This window comes from Protopterus annectens, chromosome 4.part1 (assembly GCF_019279795.1).
Source record: "Protopterus annectens isolate FY-2018-M chromosome 4.part1, PAN1.0, whole genome shotgun sequence".
Lineage (NCBI taxonomy): Eukaryota > Metazoa > Chordata > Ceratodontiformes > Protopteridae > Protopterus > Protopterus annectens.
In genome coordinates, this window is record NC_056734.1 from 878,717,348 (window position 1) to 878,739,429 (window position 22,082).

Genomic DNA, 22,082 nt, shown 5'->3' on the forward strand with positions numbered 1-22,082 from the left:
CGGTTTTCAGCAGAGGCCCTGGGAGAAAAGCTCCATGTGCATAAATTGTGTTACAGTATCCATCTTGACAAACAGTAAATAGAGCAGAATACGAATAATAAAATACAATTAAGACAGTAGATACACAGAATACCATAGATTAAAAAAATACATTAAAACAGGTATTGATTTTGTTACAATTTGATGGAATAAGAGTAAATAGAACATACTGTATTAACATTGTAGAGGCAGTAGTTCTTAGGTCGAACAAGCTCAGTAGCATATAATTAAGTGAGTTTAATATTATTTGGTATTGGAGTTTTTTTTAGTCAGGAAAGGGGCATGGGGAGAGCCAGTGTAGTTTTAGATGAGGCTTGAACTGCTTGCTAGATGATAAGGTGGTTATAGAGGGGGGAAGGTTGTTCCAACGTTTGGGTATGGCTTAAGATAATAAGGCTTTACCTGAGGAATTGTGGAGTTTGGTGACCAGGAAAAGATTTTTGCTGTTGGAGCATAGGACTCTAGAGGAACAGTAAGTTTGGAGAAGATTCTGAAGTGATGGGATTTTATGAGGATGGGTTATTAGTCTGTGGGCAAAAGAGAGTTGGTTTAGGTGAATAAGTTGTGGGAGCTCAAGCCAGTCTAGTTCTCTTAATGAGTGGCAGTGATGACTATGGTAGGATGTACCTGTTGCAAATTTTGCTATCTTATTATAGCAGGTTTCAAGCCTGTTTGAGTTGGACTGTCTAAGGTTTGTAAATACCGGTGATGCGTAGAGTAATGTAGATATTACTTGGGGGTAGGCAATAGGGGTTTTAGCTGCCTTAGTTAGGAATATTTTGTTTATATGAAGTGTATCAAGTTTTTATGTACTTTTTTCATGTTAAGAGATATATGGACATCAAATTTGAGTTTGTTGTCAATCTTCAAACCAAGAAGTTTGGTGTGATCTGAAGGGGAAATTATGGTATTGTCTTTGGCAAGAATCTTGAAGTGAGTGTTTGGTTGGATTTGAAGGGTTGGAAGATAAAAAGTTTGGTTTTGTTAGGATTTAGTAGAATAAGAGTGTTGCATAGCCAGCTTTCTTCTGATGCAAATGATTCTTGTGTGATCTTTTAAAGTTCAGGTAGAGTGAGGGCACAGCAGATGAGGGTGGAGTGATCTGCATATTGTATAAGGAAGCATGCTTTGTGGAGGTATGGAGATTGTTGGAGAACAGGGAAAATAGTTGGGTCCAAGTATGGAGCCTTGAGAGACACCAAGAGAAATGGGAAGATGAGGTGATAGGGTGTCTTTCCAGATGACTGATTATTGTCGGCCAGTCAGATAGCTTTGGAACCAGTTGATGGCAGATTGGGAGAAGGAGAGATTATTGAGAACAGAGAGTAGCATTTTGTGTGATACCATGTCAAATGCCTTAGATAGATCAAGAAATATAGCTGTGGAGAATAATCCATTATTTTTGTGATGGAGGATAGTGTTGGTGAAAGAGATCAAGGCAGTAGTAGTGCTGTGATATGGCCTGAAGCCATGTTGGGTTTTGGAGAGGATATTGTTAGCTAGGAGGTGGTGAAGTACCTGAGAGTTAATGGATTTCTCCAGGATCTTGGAGAGTAGGGACAGGATGGCGATAGGGTGGTAATTGGAAAGAGCAGTGGAGAAGCCTCTCTTGTGAAGGGGAATGATGTGTGAGATTTTCTACAGAGAGGGTTCATAACTTTCTGATATGGACTGATTAATTAGTATGGAGATAGGATAGGCTAAGGTGTCTGCTGCAATTTTTAGATATTCTGATGGAAGGTTGTCAGCTGCAGGTTTTGTGGGCTTACATTTTGCTAGATGTTTTTTATATAGCTGGTTGGTACAGAGAAAAATGAAAAGGAGGAGGGTAGAGAATCAGGGTTGGGAATGAGGGGGTGGTGATGGTTGTAGATTTTTGGCTAAGGATAGAATGGTTTCAGTGAAATGTTTATTGAAGGAGTCAGCAATATTGGTGGAGGTAGAAGGGATGGTGGGTGTGGGGGTGTGTGCTTTACATGGGTGGAGTGCCGAGTTTATAGTGGACCAGTATTGCTTAGGGTTGTTGTGGGAAGAGTGTAAGACAGTTAGATAGTAATGGGCTTCATCTGTTTTTATTTGAAGTTTAACCTTATTGTGTAATTTAAGGAATGTTTGCCTGACAGAGGGGAGGTTTGTTAGATGCCAGTAATCCCAGGCTTTGTCTCTGATGTTTATTAATCTCCAGGTGTTTTTTTATGCCATTGGGAGTTTTTAGGTTTAATTCTGGTGTATCTTAAAGGAGCATGGATGTTTAAGATGTTGAGGAAGGTACTACTGAAGAAGTGGACAGCTTCATCTAGATTTAGGTACTTTAGAGGTGTCCAGTTACAGTTTTGTAGAACAAAGATGAAGGAATGGGGGTTGAATTTTGCTTTGTTACAGATCTATCTATGAATTATGGGATTAGCATTGTTAACATAGTGTTTCAGAAGAAATGTGGGGGAGTGGTTACAGAGACTGTTAGGTAGACAGCCAGTTATGTAGGAGCAAGGATCCTTGTTAACTAGTATCCGATCAAGGATGATATGTTTGTTGAGGTTTTTATTTATACGAGTGGGTGACTGCATTAGTTGAGACAAACCATGTAGGTTTGGGTGCATGTCTGGGTGGTCCTTTGTACAGGATGGCCAGTTGATATTAAAGTTATCAAGCATGATGGTTTCTTGGGGTAGAAAAAGATTGGCACAGTTAAGAACGTTTTCTAGGGGTAGTAAATTTTGACCTGGGGGGAAGTAGCAACCAGTGATGTTGATAGTTTTATTTGGGTTAAGTCTGAGGTATATTAGCAGACATACTGCCTCTTGTCATTACATGACGTGATTTTGTGTGGGCTGTAGTTCATGATATACTGGCACAAGCTCTAACAATTTATATGCTAGAGGCTTCTTAGACGGCATGCTCTAAACTCTGCTGTAACTAAATTTTGGGGTCACTGACCCTGTTTTCACAAGTTATAAAGTTGCTACCATAACTACAGAACTCTTGATTGCTTCCAACCGCCAGTGCAGTATCTGCTTTGTTTCAATTGTTGCACACAGCAAATGAGCATCAAACCACACTCTAAACTGTTCAGATTTTCACAGAATGTCCAGATGTTTGACTCATATTAATGGTCTGTCTCTCACAAGTTTTGTTTTCTGGCAAGCCATTGAGGATTGCAAACACTAATAGTAGCTATTTTAATTTCAAACTACACACCCTGCAGAAAATGCATACTGATGCAAAATTTGTTATTTTAGCAACTTTCAAAGTTGGTAAGAGCAATGTTTGCAATGTGCCCTGTTTTCTTGGCATTCCCTCCTATTATTTTTGCTTTGTACAGATTTCTTTAAAAGATTGAGAGGTATGTGAAAGAAATGCATACAGATTCATAGAAAATATTAGGTACCACTTATCAGCGGTTAAGGCATTGCAGACAAAACATGGTGCTGACGACGTAAGAGATATTTTACTGAGAGTCAAAGAGGGCAAAAGATGTATCTGTACCATTCTTCAAAAAAAAAACGGTATTTGTGAAGTTCTTGGCAGTTGCATTATATCAGGAAATAATTATTTTGTGGGTTGATTGTACTTCCCATTCAAGCTTATAATTTTCTATTACAACTTTGCTCAGATTTCCGGCTTCTAGAATTCTATTTTATGTGATCTACTATCATGAGTAAGACTGACTGGCTATGAAACAATAAAGAAAACATAAAAATGCTACTTGCGTTCAGAAAACAGATATTTAAAGATAATTTTGAGTTATTGTATGCACCATTTATTTCAAATCCATCATGACTGCTTAATCTGATCAATTTCCAGTCATAATGCCATTGTATTTATGAAATAAAAGAGTCTACAGATTTATTTTATTTCCTTTTACAGTGTGTGCAACATAATTGTTAAAAAAACAAATGCATGCCTTCTAAGCAATACCTTATTGCAAGGTGTTCACTCTTATTGGAAGATGCAGATCAGTAACTCATGTATTTGTCATGAAAATCAGACTGCATATTTAGCTGGAAAGTGTATTTATTCATTCAAAGATTACTACAGCAATAGCATCCATTTGGGTCACCATTGTCTTTGCTCCTTTAACCATCCTCAGACAGAACTGGGAGTCACATAATGAAACCACAATTTCATTAAAGACCTCAAACCACCAAAATGCCTAAAGCTTTTTACTTATGATTTTCTTAGATGTCTGGAGCTCACTCCACAATATTCTGAAGTTGGTGCTAGACATCTTTTAAAAGGACTGCTTTTGAAAGTAATAGTGCACTGCTTGCCATTGTGCAGGGATTGTTCAACTGTAAACATTCCCTGCACCTAATATGTGTTTAAAAAAAAGATACGCAGTCCTTAAGTTTAAAGGTTATTAGAAGCCTTGAAAAAACATTTATCTGCATGAATGAATATATAATTATACTAAACAACATGATAAATGCATTGGAGCAAGCTCAAGAATTGCATTTGTATTCTCTGTCTGGGGCACATACAAGTAACTCCCTCATAAGGCCAAACATAGTTGCACGATAAACACTAGCATACTCAACAGGAGTGATCTTCTCAGAATATAATAGTCAAGCAATTGTCTCTCAAAACATTTCATGAAAAAAAAAAAAATCACAATGGGAAAAGAAACTGTGCCACAGTGGGAAATGCTGGCTTCAAAGCAAACAGACTAGGACTCAAAAAACGTTATCTGCACTCACAAGTGCCACTGCGGTCAAAACCTGCATTTTCTGTGATAGTGATAGCAGGGAATGCAGTTCAGAGACCTGCTGCTGTAATGAGCTAATGACCATGTCTCTGATTTGGGAGCAATTACTGCTTATGCTAAACAACACTTTTCCATGATAATTGCCACTGGTGGCCCATGCATAACATCAGCACAGGTACCACCTAATTTGCTCTCAGACATTTATACAAACTCACGCACACACATGCACACACACACACACACAGACACACACACACACACACACACACACACACACACACACACACAAACACACACACACCTCTCAATTACACTATACAGAAGCACACAATGACACGCACTAATACTCAGACACACTCAACACCCTTAACAGATCACATTCACAGACACCCCTCCCACAAACACACCTAATCTACTAATCCTCTAATTATCTCCCCTAATGTAACCACCCAATTAGACACATATATACGCAAACACAGACACACAAACACATACACACACACGCACACACACATACATGCACTCTCAGGCACTTGAGAGCACTCCTAACATTGCATTTATTCACATCCTGACACACACACACACACACACACACACACACACACACACACACACACACACACACACACACACACACACACACACACACACACCCTGACCACTCCTCTGCTCTAAACCTCCTGATACTTACCTGCACTGCCATCTCTCCTATTGACTGTACTGGATGACAACAGCATTTTGGCCATGCTATGTTACACAGCTAACTGATTCTCTGAATTGCTCCACTGCATAATTGCCTTCCTGCAGATATTTCTGAGGTAGAGCACATGGATAATTAGTACTGGGCACTGCCCTAGAATGCCTCATTAGCATGTAGAATGATTGTAGAGACAGCCCACTGTGCTCATCCTACTGACCTTATAAAATGACCATGATGGGCCTGTCTCTAAATCTACCAGTGGATTTCCACCCATATTACAGCTTACCTCTGGCAGTAGTCCTTTCTGAATCACAGCCATAGTGTTATTAGTGCTTGTTTACTCTGAGATGTATATAGTTGCTATAGCTGATAACCATCTTTGAATTGTTTTGACTTGATTTGAATAATAGATTTGACCTTTTACTACTCCAAACAATACAAAGAAATTGGCTCTTTTAAATATCTATTGTTGTCTATATGCTATTAACTACAAATGTTGCTGCTTTGTGACTACTGCTTATTTTTGACATAGTTTCACTATTTGAACAGTTTTGCTCTTTTACTTCTTACAGAAGAAAATTGCTAGAATGTTATATTCTTGTCCCAGGGCCAATACATTTTTAATATCTATTGCTATATGAGGGATACTGAAGAGCAAATACTGATATCCTGGATTTAAACCTCTTTTGCCAGAGTTTTAATCATTTAGAACATTTTTGCTGTTTTGCTTGTAAAAGAAGAAACATTGCAATTGCGCTGGGTGCCTGCTTGCTCCCGAGCTTATGCAGCTTTAATATCCATTGCAATCCTTGTATTGCTTAAGTGGAAATAGTGATGATCTATGAGTACTGCTTAAGAGAAAGAACATTGCCATGCCATTTTTTTTCTTTTTTTTTTTTTTTTTACTGTGAGAAAAAAAAATACCAGGCCATATACAATTTTAAAATTCACTGCCGTCTGTGCACTGTTTCAGGGCAAATTCTGTTAATCTGTGAACTGCTTATCTGTGCCAGAATTTTACTCATTTAGAACATCCAAGAGAATGAAAATCATTAGTGCTCTAGGTGTTTGTTTGTTGTACACCTTAACACAAATGTTTTCCTGATCAGCTGTTTTCATTAAACTTATAGCCATATATCATGCTGTATAGAATAGCCTAGAGCTCTATTTCTGTGGATTGCTCTGAGCTATACATACTTGCTATAGCTGCTAATTGGATTTGACTTGCTTTTTTCTAATTTGGCTTTCTATGATTTCCAGTGAGCTGTGGTATGCACAGCATTAAGGTACTAAATTTGGCATAGCCCTCCTTGGTTCCTTTCCTACAATTCACTAGACTCACACACACACACACACACACACACACACACACACACACACACACACACACACACACACACACACACACACATACACATATCTATCTATAGGTTTATGTCATATTCTTGAGTTTTCAGAAACATGAAATTCATATGGTTGAGACCATATGTTCAGGTTTCCAAAAACTGGAATGTAAAAAAAAAAAAAAAAACTGTGTTTTTACAAGGGGGCTCCCCTATACGCCCCATTGTAGGAGAGTTGTGCTGCACTCCTCCCTGCAGATTATATATACCTCTGAGATTGTACTACAGTGGGGAACAGGGTAAATTCCTCATTAAAGCATGTCTGTGTAGACAGCAGTAGAGTGGGGATTGGGGAATTTACCCTTTTCACCTATGTAGTAAGATCTCAGATTTGGTATATACCATTTTTGTGGGGTGTGAGAGTGCAAGGGAGCTTGTCACCCTACATAAGTTTTTTTCACATTCAAATTTCTGAAAACTCAAACATATGAACTTTGATTTTCTGTAAACTTGATAATATGATACAGGTATATCTATCCATATATATATATATATATATATATATATATATGTATACATTTTTTTTTTTTAATTGTTTCCTCCATGGGATTTGCCTCATGGCTCTCCTTCCTTCACCCAGTTGGCTCATCCATTCCTTGGCAAGAGATGGGTGTTAGGGAGTGAGTCAACTTGCTGATTCAGGAGTGTTGTCCTATCTTCTTCCCTAAGGAATATCTCCCTCTCCCTATGGGGAATCCTCCAAGCCTGTAATTGCTGATTACTGATGGGAAACATGCCTCTGCATGCCAGTTTCTCCTCGGTCATTACTGTGAATGCAGTAATGGCAGTGCAGGCTCATCCTGCTCATGACATCTCTACTTGAACACTTAGTGCTCCCAATGAGTGACACCCATATAGTGAAAGAGAGCTACTTTCCTCTGCCCAGAAGGGGTGGGCCAGCAGCATCTCAGTTTCATTCTCCTTGTCAGCTGCTTCAGGCAACTGAGCTACTAAATAAACTCAGTCCCTTGCAGCATATCAGGAATTTATTCCCGTACGCCATGGAGCTGCTTGTTCTGTAAATTTACTTTGATTCCTACATAACTTTTGCATCTTTGCAAGAAATTGCTGCAGGGGGTGCTACTGGTCTCTGTGATGCACTGCCTGTACATTTTTGTTGTTGTTATTGTTCAAAACTGGCTAGTTGTTTTTTGCTGGCTTTATTTTCTGCTGTTAAAATACTGTTGTTCTGAGCATCATATAGAGAGAAACATATATGAAAGAAAACAATATGTAAAATAATACACAATGAAGGAAATATCTACTCCTAAGAGAATTTATTTTCGTGTATGTTGCAGAGCTGCACCACACAGTGCTTTATGCATGACTGTGCTAACCCATGTTAGACAGTATCTAGTGTATTTATATATCTCAATCTTTCTTTATTTCAGGTCATTTAGCTTTTAAGTACCTGCAGTTAAGGCAACAGCCTGCACCCTCTTCCCAAACAACTGTGGCTACTATGCCTACCTCTGTGTCACCCGAGCCTGTAATTTGAGATGGTGCTGCAGTAGCATTGTCGCCTCACAGTAAGACGTTGTCCTGTTCGATTCTCAGCTAGAGCGTCTTCTGTGTGGAGACATGCGTGAATGGGCGTACCTTCGTTGAAGGTTGTGCGTCAAAGTTGGCAATTTGGTACTTAAAAATCTACTGCCAATCATTAGTGGACTGGAGTTCTGCTGTGGCGACCCCTAACCGGGAAAAGCCAAAAGACACAACAACAACTGACATAATAATACTTGTAATTTTTATGGCACCCATCTCTACAACATCTTTTGCTTTTTGCCATACAGTACTGAGAACATTGTTACAGACTGCCTGTTTTGGCACTGATTGTCTAACTCCTTTGCATTATACCAAACTACCATTTCTATGACTTGTAACTGCTAAGTAATCATCTGTGCTAGTGTTGCTGTCTTTTTGAAGACACATTATTTATCAATCCCACCTGTATTCCAGACATCATAGGACAACAGTGTGCCTGTTGCCCTTCTGTTGCCAACTTACTGCATTGTTGTAGAAATATAGCAGGAAACACCAAGCAGAGACATAGTAAAACTCTCTATTAAAACAATAGATCTGAAGAAGGGAATATTTGCTTGAAAGCGCTTATGGTGTACTTTTACTTGATTTTATTGTTTAAATAAAGAGTTTTACTAAGTCTCGGCTTGGCGTTTCCTGCCATATTTCTACAGTATTTGCATTTTGGCTTTCGTTGGCAGTGAGACTTTATTGCAAGGCAGCAATTTCTTTTGACTTGGCTAACCTACTGCATTAGACATTTTGAGGCAGTGTGGGAACTGCTTTGTGTTCACTGATATCCCCTTATTGTTGCCAGACACAGACTATAGTTGTGAGAAGCACAGATAAATGTTAGAACTGCAGGTAAACCTCTCATGTCTGTCTCATGTACGCTTGTTGTCTGTGCTTACTACACACCTACCCCACAACATCCCATCCCTAACATCAAACCTACATATGCTGATGTAGAAAAACAATTCTATTAAATCCTTTTAGGCCTCCAGGGCAATGTAATAAAGTGTGTATAGGCCTTAGCAATAAAATCACATCTCATTCACCAAACATATTACTGTTTCCATCATAAGTAAGGGTCACATGAAAATGGTCTTGACACACCATTTACCAAGGATGAGCTAAGATGAAATGGCAGTCAGATCTCTGTCAGGTGTCAGAATTTCATCGTCACCAAAGCACTTAGATCCCTTCACTCAAAATATAGATATGACCTTGTGATTACACTAGTATGAGCGAACTGCCTTCACTTTTCCAGTCATGATGATATGAAGATAGAGTTGGCTAAGTTCATGGTGTATTTCCTTTAAGCTGGTAAGCAACTAGTCCTAAGCAGCTTGCTACAATCACTGTGAATGGTGCCACAAGAAAAACAAAGCGATAACTGACATCAGCTTTTGAATCAGTTATTGATGTCATTCCAGAGGTGTCCAATGAATGTCAGCTTGGAGGAAAATGGTTGAGAGTCCTACCAGTTTCTGTAGGGGTGGCCTTCACCACCCATAGAATTTACATGTTGGCAAAGGTGTTTTCTGTCCTACAGTACATTTTTTAGGCACAGTCTTCTCTCAAGCTAGCAGGTAACAAAGGCTTATATAACATGTCGCTGTTCAGTGCCAAAATTGTAACCAAACAGTCGCCTGCTGTCAAGAACTTCCTAACCCTAGAAGCTGTATAATTGTAGAAATGTAGTTTCAGTGCAGTTACAGTTCTCCTTGTCTACCTGAATTTAATGTCTACCACTCATTTAGGCCATCTGCTGAGAGTGTCTGTGTCTCTGAGGGGGGGTAGTGTGGGAGGGAGACATATTCAAAATCACATACCTCACATTTAATACAGCAACAAAACAAACAAGAACTCCTCTATATCCTGCAAACTACTAACAAATCTACCTTCTATATCATGCAGAAGCCCCTCCATGATGTCTATATCCCATAAACCCCACCTCAGTAAATTTGAATCCTTAATCAGTAAGCCTATCTATTTATCCATAACATGGCTAACATACAAAAAATAGCAAGTGGGCCCAGCAGTTCCTGTATGTTATCAATGCCAACTTTCTTGGCTAGCGATTGTCCTCCATTCAAGGGGCTCAGACCTACAAGATTTAGATCATAGGTAGTTGCTAAGCATGCATTACAGGAAACCACCGAAGAGCCTAGCTAAATTTTCAAATGGCCCAAGGCACTGTCTGATTAACTGACTTGCTCAGAATCACAAAATAAGAAAATGGATGTTGACAGAATGAATCTCCAGACTACATTAAACATCTCATAGCCTTAATCCAATGTAACAACTGCCATACTGAGAGTTGATTAGAGAGCCCATGTAGACACAGGGAGAACATGCAACTATCACACAATATGCAGCATGAAATTCTGGACCTCATACACAAGAGGTGAAGATCACAACCAACCCCTATGAAACAAGACGATGCCCCTGACAACTTTGGAATCCTGGATGCAAGTATTCAGCAATGTGAGGATCTAGTTTGTTTACAAGGTTTATAAAGAAAGAAAGGAAGAAGTTCTCAACAAATAACAAGGAAGAAAAATAAACTGATTAATGACTGTAAAAGAAAGAGAATGCACAGTAAAAAGGATCCTGCTTTGTTATGTAACACACTGGTGACAGGGGATGAAGATATCTGTCTATCAGAAAACCCTCAGTCTACAGAAAAAGGCATCACCTTTCCAATGGAAAAGGTAGAAAAAAGAGGCAATGGGCAGGCGAAAAGGAAGAAATCAAAACTGAACGTTGAAGGATTGAAGAACATTACTGTAAGAAAAAAGAAGAGAAAGACAGATGGTGACTACATGGCTCAAGTTGTGGATTTACAATACCAGCTGGATGAGAATTTAATATGCAATGAAAACAGTGGGATTAATAAGTGATAAAGATTTATCCTTCATAACAATTGATAGAGTAGATATTGCTGTAGTAGAAGCTGAAGGTTCTTCAAAGCTGGCCAGCAAAGATATTCTTGTAATTGGATATTCAGTTATTAGAGGAACTGATACTTACATTTGCAGAGATGATAATGAACATTGAGTAGTGTTATGCTTGCCAGGAGCAAAAATAGAAGATGTGAAACAAGCCTTGGAATGCCTTAATGTAAGGAAGTATGGATCTGTTTTTATTCACGTTGGTACAAATGATGTCCCCAACAAAGATTCTCTGACTGTTAGTCGGGAACTGACAGCCCTCCTAGATAGTATAGCTTGTACTGGTGTTAGGACATATTTTTCACAAATCACCTATAGAAAGGATAGTCAGGTCACTGTGAATGAAAAGATTTTTTGGATAAACACCTACATGGAAAAAATGTCCTGTTTTAAAAAATGGAAATGCGTAAAGCATCCAAGCCTAGTTTTGGGCATGTGTTTGTACAGGATGATGTGCATTTGTCAAGATCAGGGAAGAGAATTTTTGCAGCAAATATTTTTCAGTATTTAACACACACTAGGCAACATTTTTGCCAGGTTGAAAATGTAATAGTTCACAGATAGCAAAATTTGATGCATCTCTGATGGTTGTTAATGCTAGGAGCATTAATAATTAAGTTTTTTTTAATTGGAAAATATGCTACACTCCCACAAGATTGATGTTGTTATTGCTTGCAAAACGTGATTAAAGAACAATGACTGGAAACCAGTTCTGTCAGGATATAACTGTTTTTACTGTAACAGACATTCTAACAAAAATCAGGTGGAGATGTTATGATACGGATTAAAGATAGCTTTGAGACCTGTGATTATTACATGTTCAATGATAATACCAATACTATAGACTGTAACTGTGACAATTAAGACAACCTGGAACATATAACAATTGTTGGACTGTATAGATCACCAAAGTCAAGTGCAGATGATCTGGAGGAATTCATACATTTCTTACATGAAACACAGGAGGGAAGAATAATGTTAGCTGGGGACTTAAATCTACCAGAAACAGACTGGAATAATATTGATTCAACAATGTTAGTAAAGAAATTATTCACAGAGTATATTCAGGAACAACAAATGACTCATATTGTAAAAAAAACTACCAGGGGACAGAACTACCAGACATGTTTGTGTTCCCAAATAAATTACTGTAACTTCAAGTCAAATTTTATCTCCATTGATGTTCAGTGATCATGGGGTTATAAAGGTTAATTTGTTGCTAGATAAAATAAATTTGGCAGCAGACCAAGTTGTCCTGGGACATCTTCATGGGGGGGTTAGGTTGATATTAGGGGAAGTTAAGTGGGTTGGGGAGGTGAAAGGGTTAAGTGGAGGCAGGGATGGTTTGGAGGAAATGAGATAAGGATGGGGAGGGACTTAAGAGGTTTAGTCTAGTGTAGTTGGGTTAAGTAATCACATTTTGGCATGAACTTGCTAGAGGGCAAATTTACGTCCGAGACGACCTAGGCATGCTGGGGTCAGGTAGGCCTTGGTTGGTTCTGGGGGCACGTAGTTGAGGTGAGTAGGTGCTATATAGTTACATAATTTTATTTTCTTTCAATCAAGTTAAAGATCCACTGGTTGGAGGATGTTAGGTTGGGAGGGGGTTAATTTGTGAGCATGGAGATGATGAGTGTTTTGCTGGTTCTGTATGCTATTTCTGGCTCGTTGTGATACATGGCAGTTACCTGAAGAAAGACAATGGGGAAGTGGAGGCTATGGGATTCTACGGGTGTTGGGAGTGGTGTATTCTGCGTTAGTTAGTGGTGAGGCTGGTTTAGTAAAATAGTAGTTAGCGTAGTGTAGTGGAATACATAGCTCAGTATTTTAGCAAATTATATTAATTTATGGCCTTTTGGTGGTAATGCAGGAGTGCTTGTGATGTGCGGTGGCTTATAAGTGAAGTCTGTTGGTGGGTGTTCCCCTTTTCTGCTGGTCGGTTGTGTTTTGTTAGAGAAGTGGGTGCGGTAGTTCTGGGATGTGACGGGAAGTGAAGTGCTCTTGGTGGGTAGTTTATGTTGCCACTTTCCCAGGCTTTGACTGAATTAGTTTGTAGTTAGCACTGCGCATGAGCAGCGTGGAGCTAACAGGCAGGGCCATGCATAAGTAAACAACATATAAGGAAAAAACAAATATATAAGAAGACGTGCATGCATTTTTATAAAATGCTAATTACTGGAAACAATAACCTTTAGTAAAGTCAATTACATGTTATGGCATTCTTTTCTGTTCTACTTGTAAAAGGGTTTAGCACAACAAAGTTCCTTTTCTTTATCTGACTGTATGCTATTAGACCTGCTAGTGTATTTTATTGTATGTTTTGTTTGGTACATGTTTCTTATTTTCCTTAAATAGGATTGCATGGCATTAGCAATCTAAACATTATGCCTTATGATCCATAACCATCCAGTTTCTTGTATTGTGGCATGGCTTAGTAAAATATAAATGGTTATAATTAAATCTAATTAATATGTAATGAAACTGTCTGTAAAAGTGCATTTTATGGCAGACAGAGATAGATTACAGTTTCAAAATATGTAAGTAATATGTGGATGTGAAAAGCCCAAAGAAATGGAAATAAAATGGAAATGAAAACCATATGTTTATGTGGCATTTTCCACAGGCTAGATAAACAAAAGATCACAGGCAGCATTAGAATGCCAGTGACCATATTAGTGCTTGGCGGGCTCGCAGGTGAGGGCTTGTGGTGTTTCGCGGGTTGCCAGATCGGTGTGGCTCATGGGATGCTGGAGGATTTGGTTAAAAGTCATGTGATTACACATGAACTTTATGAGTATTTGTTAGTCACTGATCCATTTGTACCTATAATAAATGGTCTGTCTAAAATCCATAAGGATGGCAGACGTCCACCTATGTGACCGATAGTTGCAGGGAGAGGGTGGCTGAATGAACCCTTCTCCATATATGTGGAGAAGTTACTAAGGCCTGTTGTGAATTCAAATGAATATATTTTAAGAGACGCCAAACAGTTTTTGTTAGATTTGTACAGTTGTATGAAGGAGGTACCTTGTGGACTGCAATATCAAATGTTCAATCGCTTTTTACAGTGATCCCTAATGATGAAGGAGTACAAAATGTTTATGACTATTTGAAAAATAATACCAAGCATAGTGAATCTAAGATAGATCTATTTGTTTTATTTTTAGAGGTGGTGTTGGAAAACAATATTTTCATATTTGATTCTGACTGTTATTTACAGAGGGATGGCGTGGCTATGGGCACTTCTTGTGCCAATAGTTTCACCAACCTGTTTATGGCAGCTTGGGAGATGGACATGTTTAAGTTAGAAGAGTTTCAGACTGATGTTTTGTTCTACAGGCATTTTGTAGATGATGAGTTTTTTGTTTGGAAAGGAGGGGTTAGTGAACTGGAGAGTTTTATAGTTAAAATAAATGGCTTAACTTCATTTTTGAAATTCAGTTGAGTTCTCAGATAGGTGGATCTCATTTCTAGATGCGTATGTTGAAAGATTTGAGAATGGTATGTTGAACACAGGGTTATACAGGAAATCATGCCATAGAAATGCATTTCTACATAGACATAGTATGCACCCTGGATACAGTTTTGGGAACATAGTGAGAAGGCAAGTCATAACAGCTTCACGCTACATACCTCTACCGGAGAATCTAGACAAAAACTTAGTGACCTGTGTAACAGATTTGAAGCTAGATCGTATAAGATCAGTGACATACAGAAAAGATTTCTTGATTTGCCTAGACTGAGAATGGATAGGGCTACCCCATACTTTTCAGACTGTTGTGAAAAGGGATATGATTGTGATGACAACCAGTGAATAAGACTGAGATTAGGATACCTATTTTCTACACACAAGATGTAGGTACAATTAAAGACATCATTAGAATGCATTGGCGTATACTGTCAGTAGATCCTAACATTAGAGAAGTTATTACCGACACCCACCATTTTGTATACAAATATAAACCAAATCTGAAGGAGATATTATGTCATAATAGGCATATACAGCATCCCATGGTACCAGCATGTACATTTCAATGTAATCAGTGCAACTTTTGTAGTAACATGGACTCTAGTGGTTTCTTTATTAATCCCTCAAGTGGTGAGAGATTTATTTTTAGGGTCCATGAAATTGTCAGTCTGAGCATGTGGTCTGCTTGGCGTCCTGTGTCTCATGTGATGCATTCTGTGTTGGGAAGACCGACAGGAAACTTAAGGACAGAATAAGAGAACACTTGTATCAGATCAGAATAGGTTCCCTTGTGAATGCTCTGTCCAAGCATTATATTAGTACGGATTCAACCCATACTTTTTTTATTTAAAGTGGTAGAGTGAATTCCTGTTAGTTCCAGAGGTGGAGATACCAGAGGCAGGACAGAGGCACAGGAGGCTAAGTGGATTATTAGATTCAGGAGTGACAACTATCCCAGTCTGAATGACAAGGTGTCGCTAAGACCCTTTTTAAAGAAGAGGAGACTTAAATGATTTATTGTTTATGTGTACAATTTATTTTTTGTGATGCAGTAGATATCATTAATTTATTTTATTGTTTTAATATATGGTCATATTTTAAACACATCTTAAACATGATTTTATATGTATATTCATGTTTATTTATTTTTATATATATGTGTTGAACGAATTTGCATTTATATTTTGTGAGCATATATTTTGTAAGCATATATTTGATATGCTTTGAGTGTATTGCTTTAATAATGAGATTGTTTTTAATTGATTAATTGAGATGGTTTGGCACCTTTTCTTCTATAAAATGCCTTATTACATTTTGAAGTTGTATGGTCTGAGGAAGCCCTTTTTGGGTGAAAGCGCTTACCTATGTCTAATGTGGTGAATTACAGATTTTACTCAGAGCTGTATGGATCATTTACTTGGTGGATATTTGTGACTGTGAACACTACACTATCTTCAATGACTCCAGCCTTGGCCGTTCTGACACCAGGATTTTATGTTTTATTATTTTTTGGCTTTTGTGGTGTATGGCATGTTTATTCCCTGGTTGTGGATAATTTTTCTTGGTTTCACTAATATAACAGCTTATATGACAATTAGCGAACTCACTAATATAACAGTCTTTTGTTTCTGGACACAGACATGCTTTTGCTTTTCTTTCCTTCTCTCTCTCTTTTGCAATAAACAAAATATGTGATATGTGACTATAATGTAAATTATTACGAAAAAGGTAACGTTCTGATTTGTCGCCATAAGCTTCAATTCCATGAGAATGATATAGCACAAAGCCCCTTGGCTGAGTATAAATCATTACCCAGATTTGTGGAAAATCTCTACCTACAGCCAGGTCGCTATGTAGTGAGACAAGGAAAGGAACTGCTGTACTGATAGGTAGTCAAGAACATAGAGGTCAGCATTAGTGGCTAGTAACTACTGCCAATGTCCCAAATGTACAGGCTTTGCTAAACAAAGATAGTGTGATTCAGAAGTTTTACGACTCAGATTATGCAAGCAAGGGACAGACTGGGAGGCAGTGAACCTCATACACTTACAGTCAATGCAAAAAACTCATAAGAATTGAAAAAGTTGTTCTGATGTACTCCCAATGCAGGTATACGGTGTAACTCTTATGGTAAAGATGGGTTAAGCCAGTACTGCCAGTTCATCACATATAATTTGTTTTATTTATTGATTTATTTGACATTTGTTTACTGGGGTGGTCTGACTGGGTCTACAGAACCCAGAGGCCCTGGGAGAAAAGCTCCACGTACAGTACAATGCAAATACAATATAATCCAATACAATACAAATGGCATTAGAAATACTATACAAAAATAAGTTGAAAGAACATAAACTATGCTACAAGATATTACAATATATACAACACATCTAGACATTTCTATAAAGTTAAAACATTATATACAATAATAGTCAGTCTCACCGTATACATAACCTATGAGTAGATAGTGTTCAAAAGTAGTATGTAGGTTGTGCAGTCTATGACATTGACTGTTATAGTACATGAAAAACTAGAATGTTGGTTTCAGTTAGGAAAATAAGAGCCAGAAAGTTGGTGATGCAGAAAGATAGTGGGAGAGTTACGAATAGAGGCATTAAAGTCTGGGCAGTAGCTTAAGTGTATGATATAGAAACAGAGAAGGAGTTAGGACAGCCTTAGGATCTTGCAGACTGAGGGAGTGAAATGTGACAGAAGAGAAGGATGAGGCTAATTTGGAAGTAGAGGAAGATCTCAGCATTAGGCAGGAGTTAAGAATGTGCCAGGCCATACAGTTAGCATTTCAGGAGTGTGGGTGTATTAATGTGAGATTGTGTGGGGACATGTATGTGCATGTCGGCAGTGGCATGAGTGAAGTTGCATGAATTTGTGTGTCCATGAATGTGTGTCTCTGACTTGGATTATGAAAAGAATATAATTTCTGTGTGTGTGTGTGTGTGTGTGTGTGTGTGTGTGTGTGTGTGTGTGTGTGTGTGTGTGTATGTGTGTGTGTGTGTGTACCATTCTGAATATCCATGCTACCACAACCTGTTCTATCAACATTTTAAGTTTGTAAGAGGAATATTTAAAATACTACCTGATTATATTTTGTATGCTACTAGTCAGCTATTATTAGGTTTGCTGCATTGTGTTCATTTGTTCCATATTGTGTTGGTTAGTGTGCTTCATTTGGAGATGGAAGGTTAAGAGCTAGGCTAATGGTTTTACAATATAAGTTAGCTTGACTTATACAGGGCACTCATTGATGTGGTCTGGAATTGCAAGGTTACCCTGGTTGTGGATATTGATAGGTCCCTTCATGTGTAGGGTTTAGTTTTAACATACTTGACGGGTAGTTAAATTTATCTTGGGTATTTGATAGGGTCATTGGAAGCATAGCTTCAGCTATGGCTGCTTCGTCATAGATGTGAGTGGCGATGGTACATTCCTTTCCAGGTTGGCAGGATAGGTGGTCCTTGAATATGTCTTGGAATGTGTGTTATGTATTTTGGATGATTTACGTGTCTTTTCTTTCTTGTAATGGGGTCTTGGAATGCTGCAGCTGTAATTTGGAATTGGTGGTTATAAGGTGGAGTCTTTTATTTACATATCAGAGGGTTTAATTTTGTCCTTTTCTTTGTAGATGGTGGTGTGCCGAGTACTAGTTGTGGCGATACACAGTGAATTCACAGATGATGGAAGCAGTTGCGAGCAAGGAGGTTACACATTGGGAGCACAAGTGGGCAACAGTTACTGACAGAAGTAAGTGGATTTCAAAGTTATTGAGTTTTGGTAGAGCATTTACACTGCTAGCTAGAGAAGGACAGGCATTTGAGTTTGTAATCTCAGGGTTAATTGGTTGTGCAATTTGTTCTAATAACTGTTCAGTATGTAAGATTATTGTTAAACATTAACGTTTGCATTCAATAGTAAAAGAGAGCAACAGCCATAGGCCATAGGTAAGAATTTTGGTTCTTGCAGTGGGCTTGATGAGGTTACAGTTAATGCATTTTATTTAGTGCTCACTAAGGCATGTCAATGTGGAATGGGTTCAGGTAGGTGGAGTGGAGTCACAGCATTCTTGGTGTCATAGGAAGTTATTAGGCTACTGGCTCGGTGATGGTTACAAGCTAGACAAGTTCGGCTCTTTTTCAGCAGGTAGCACTTATCACTCTTGTCCAAGGGAATATGAGTCATAGTATTAAAAAAAAGGGGGGGGCTGGTGCCATACTTTGGTGCAGAGTTAGGCAAACACTTGATGGGATGGCAGGGGTAGTTGTTAGTGCCTCCATGTTAAGTAATTATTGGTATGTGTGCACATAGAATTTATTGTTTTCTATTTTCTTTGCAGATTGCTGAAGTGCAGAAGGCATCATGTGGTGGCTTGAAAAGGGGATTTGAAAGGTGATGCTTTGATAGGATGGATGTTCTTGCCACTGGAAGGGGGCACAAGGAGGGTCTGAGTAATTACCTTAGTAAGGCATGTTAGAGCTCTGTGTTTAATTAGTAGGAGCTGTTTATTGCATTGGTATAGGGGGCAAGTAAGGAAGGGGTAGGTAGGGGGGCCAAGGGAAAAACTGTTGGGGATGGTTTATGGGGAGTGTCGGGATCCCACGGGATGAGTAGAGTCATGACATTCATAGGAGCGCAAAAACTTATTAGGCTACAGCCCTATGACAATTGCAATCCAGTGAAGTTCAATTCTTGCTTTCTTGGAACCTTGGGGTGGTTGTATTCACTCATCCAGTTGTTTGAATCTTATGTGGGAGAAGGGCCAATGAGGTGTTTAACAGGATGCTGGAGTTTGTTCCTAACAGGTGGCATCTTTGGGGTGACAAATTTGTCCCTTGAGTAGGTAGTGTTAATGTTACATACCAGGTTAAGGTTTTACAGAATAGCACAAGGGGTTTGGGTGAGTTTTGTAGATAGGATTTAGGAAGCATGGTAGGTAGGTGGCTGTGTTAGGGTAGTTTTAGAAACTGGGTGCATTGTTACAGGGGAGTTAGAAGATTTAAAGGAAGCTTGGTTACAGGATAAGGCAGCTGTAGGACAGGTTTTAATTACCTACTAGTGGTATAGGTAACATAAGGGAAGAAAGCTTTTGAGGGGAAAGGCTAGGGACAAACAGGGGTTAAGAATGGTTTACTAATGAGTGAATTGGGGGTGTTTATGGCTGGACAGGCAGAGTACTTCATAGCTGAGCTTAGGCAATTTTCAGGAACTAGTTCAAGGGGCGCTGGTTTTCTGCCATCTAAAGTTAGGCATTAAAGTTTTGGAGTTAGACTATTCAGTATGGTATTGGGCTAAAAGGGTATGTATTCTCTTGGTGTGGATATTCCAGTGGTACAGTAGGGTCATGGTAATCCTACTTTATTTAGTTTTCATTAGGGTGTGTTTCAGTAATGGTACAGCAAGTAGGATTTATGACAGGATTCTAAGGTGATTTACAGATGATGGGTACACCGAATGATGCTTGGTTTGACCCTTCCCTTTATGGGAAGTAGTGGGTTGAACAATTTTGGGTAGAAAGGAGGGGGAACAGCCTGTTCAGGCTGGTTGGTGGAAAAGAGGGATAGGCTTGCCCTCTTCTGTTCCCCCTCTGGTGTCTGGATATTCATTTTAAGGATCTGGGGAAAGGAAAATGAGTAGTTGGAGGAAGCTTGCTGAATAGATAAGTAAGCTGAGGTAAGGATGCTGCTTATTGAATGGTGTATGAAGTGAGATGGGAACGATGCTTCATAAGTAAAGTAAGTGAGCAGAGGTATGGACCCTGCTTGTTGGGCAGGGTGAGTAGGTACGCTGTCCTGATTAACATTACAAGGATGGTGATTCATAAGTAAAGTAAGAAAGCAGAGGTATGGGTGCTGCTTACTGGGCAGGGTGAGTAGGTACGCTACCCTGATTAACATTACAAGGATGTTGTGCTGTGTTTTGAATCAATTATATTATGAATAGCTGTAATTAATGAATTTGGTGAACAAAGCTATGTTATGGAAATTTAATAAAGGTCATCAAATGTCATTTGGTGTGATGTCTTTATTGAAGGGGACCGGGACAATTCTGCCAAACTGAAATCTAAGCCAATGCACAGAAGGTTAATTACAGATTATATGGAAGCAAGACAGTTATTATGTAAAACTAACTGTTGTGAGGTGTTCAGTGGAAAAACTGCAGATGGAATGTGGAAAGTTTTAAAGGGAAATTGTTTGAGTGCAAAAAAATCAAAAAAAAAGTTTAACATAAGGATCTAGGCATACAACATCAGGGTAATGTATTTCTGTAAGACCAAGATGTCTGATTAAGGTGAGAGACAAACAATATAAGAAATGAAAGAGAGGTCGAACTTCAACTTTGAAAACTGAAATAAATGAGCTGAACAAACAGATTAAGCATAGTATGAGACAAGATCAAGAAAAATTTGAAGAAAATTTATATAAAGATACTGAGTATAATAAAAAAAACATTTTATAGATACATAATATGTGGATGGAGTAAAGACACATAAATGGATAAACTATGTGTAGATTCTAAAGTTTATTCTCAGACACAACAGATTATAAATATATTTACAAAATCTTATGCACAACAGTTTGGCTTCACAAAAGGGGTAATAAGTTGTCTGAGTAACATCCAGGTAACTTTAGATACTGGAATCAAATTAGATTATATTGAAAAAGAACTGCACAAACTGGATCCAAACAAAGCACAGAGAGGATTTGGAATTAGCAACCATGACCTGAGAACACTTCAGCAAGAACTTTCACTACCATTATATCTGTTATTCACTAGGTCACATAAATATGGGGAGATTCCTCAAGATTGGAGACATGCATTTATTAAGCCTGTCTTTTAGGGAAAGGGGAGTAGGACAAACCCCGAGTCATATAGACCCTTAAGTCTACTTTCATTGTTGTGGAAAAATAATGGAGAACTTGATACTGGATAAGATATTGTCAGAACTGGATAGGTTGGGACTTGAAACCATGTATCAGCATGCATATGTTGAAAACAGATCTATTACCACCTGTAACATGATGTTGTATAACAATATAATAACAGCTATGAATGAAAACATGTGCTGTGATATAATTCATATAGATTTCACTTCAGCATTTGACAGGGTCATACACAAAACACTGATCAATAAATCAGTACAACTGGGTACTGATGTACTCTTGAAAAGATGGATAGCTGCATCACTTACAAATATTACATGGCAAGTATCATACTGCAACTGGACAGGTGAAATCCTTGGTTACAGTCAGGGTGTCCCACAGGGCACTGTCTTAGGTCC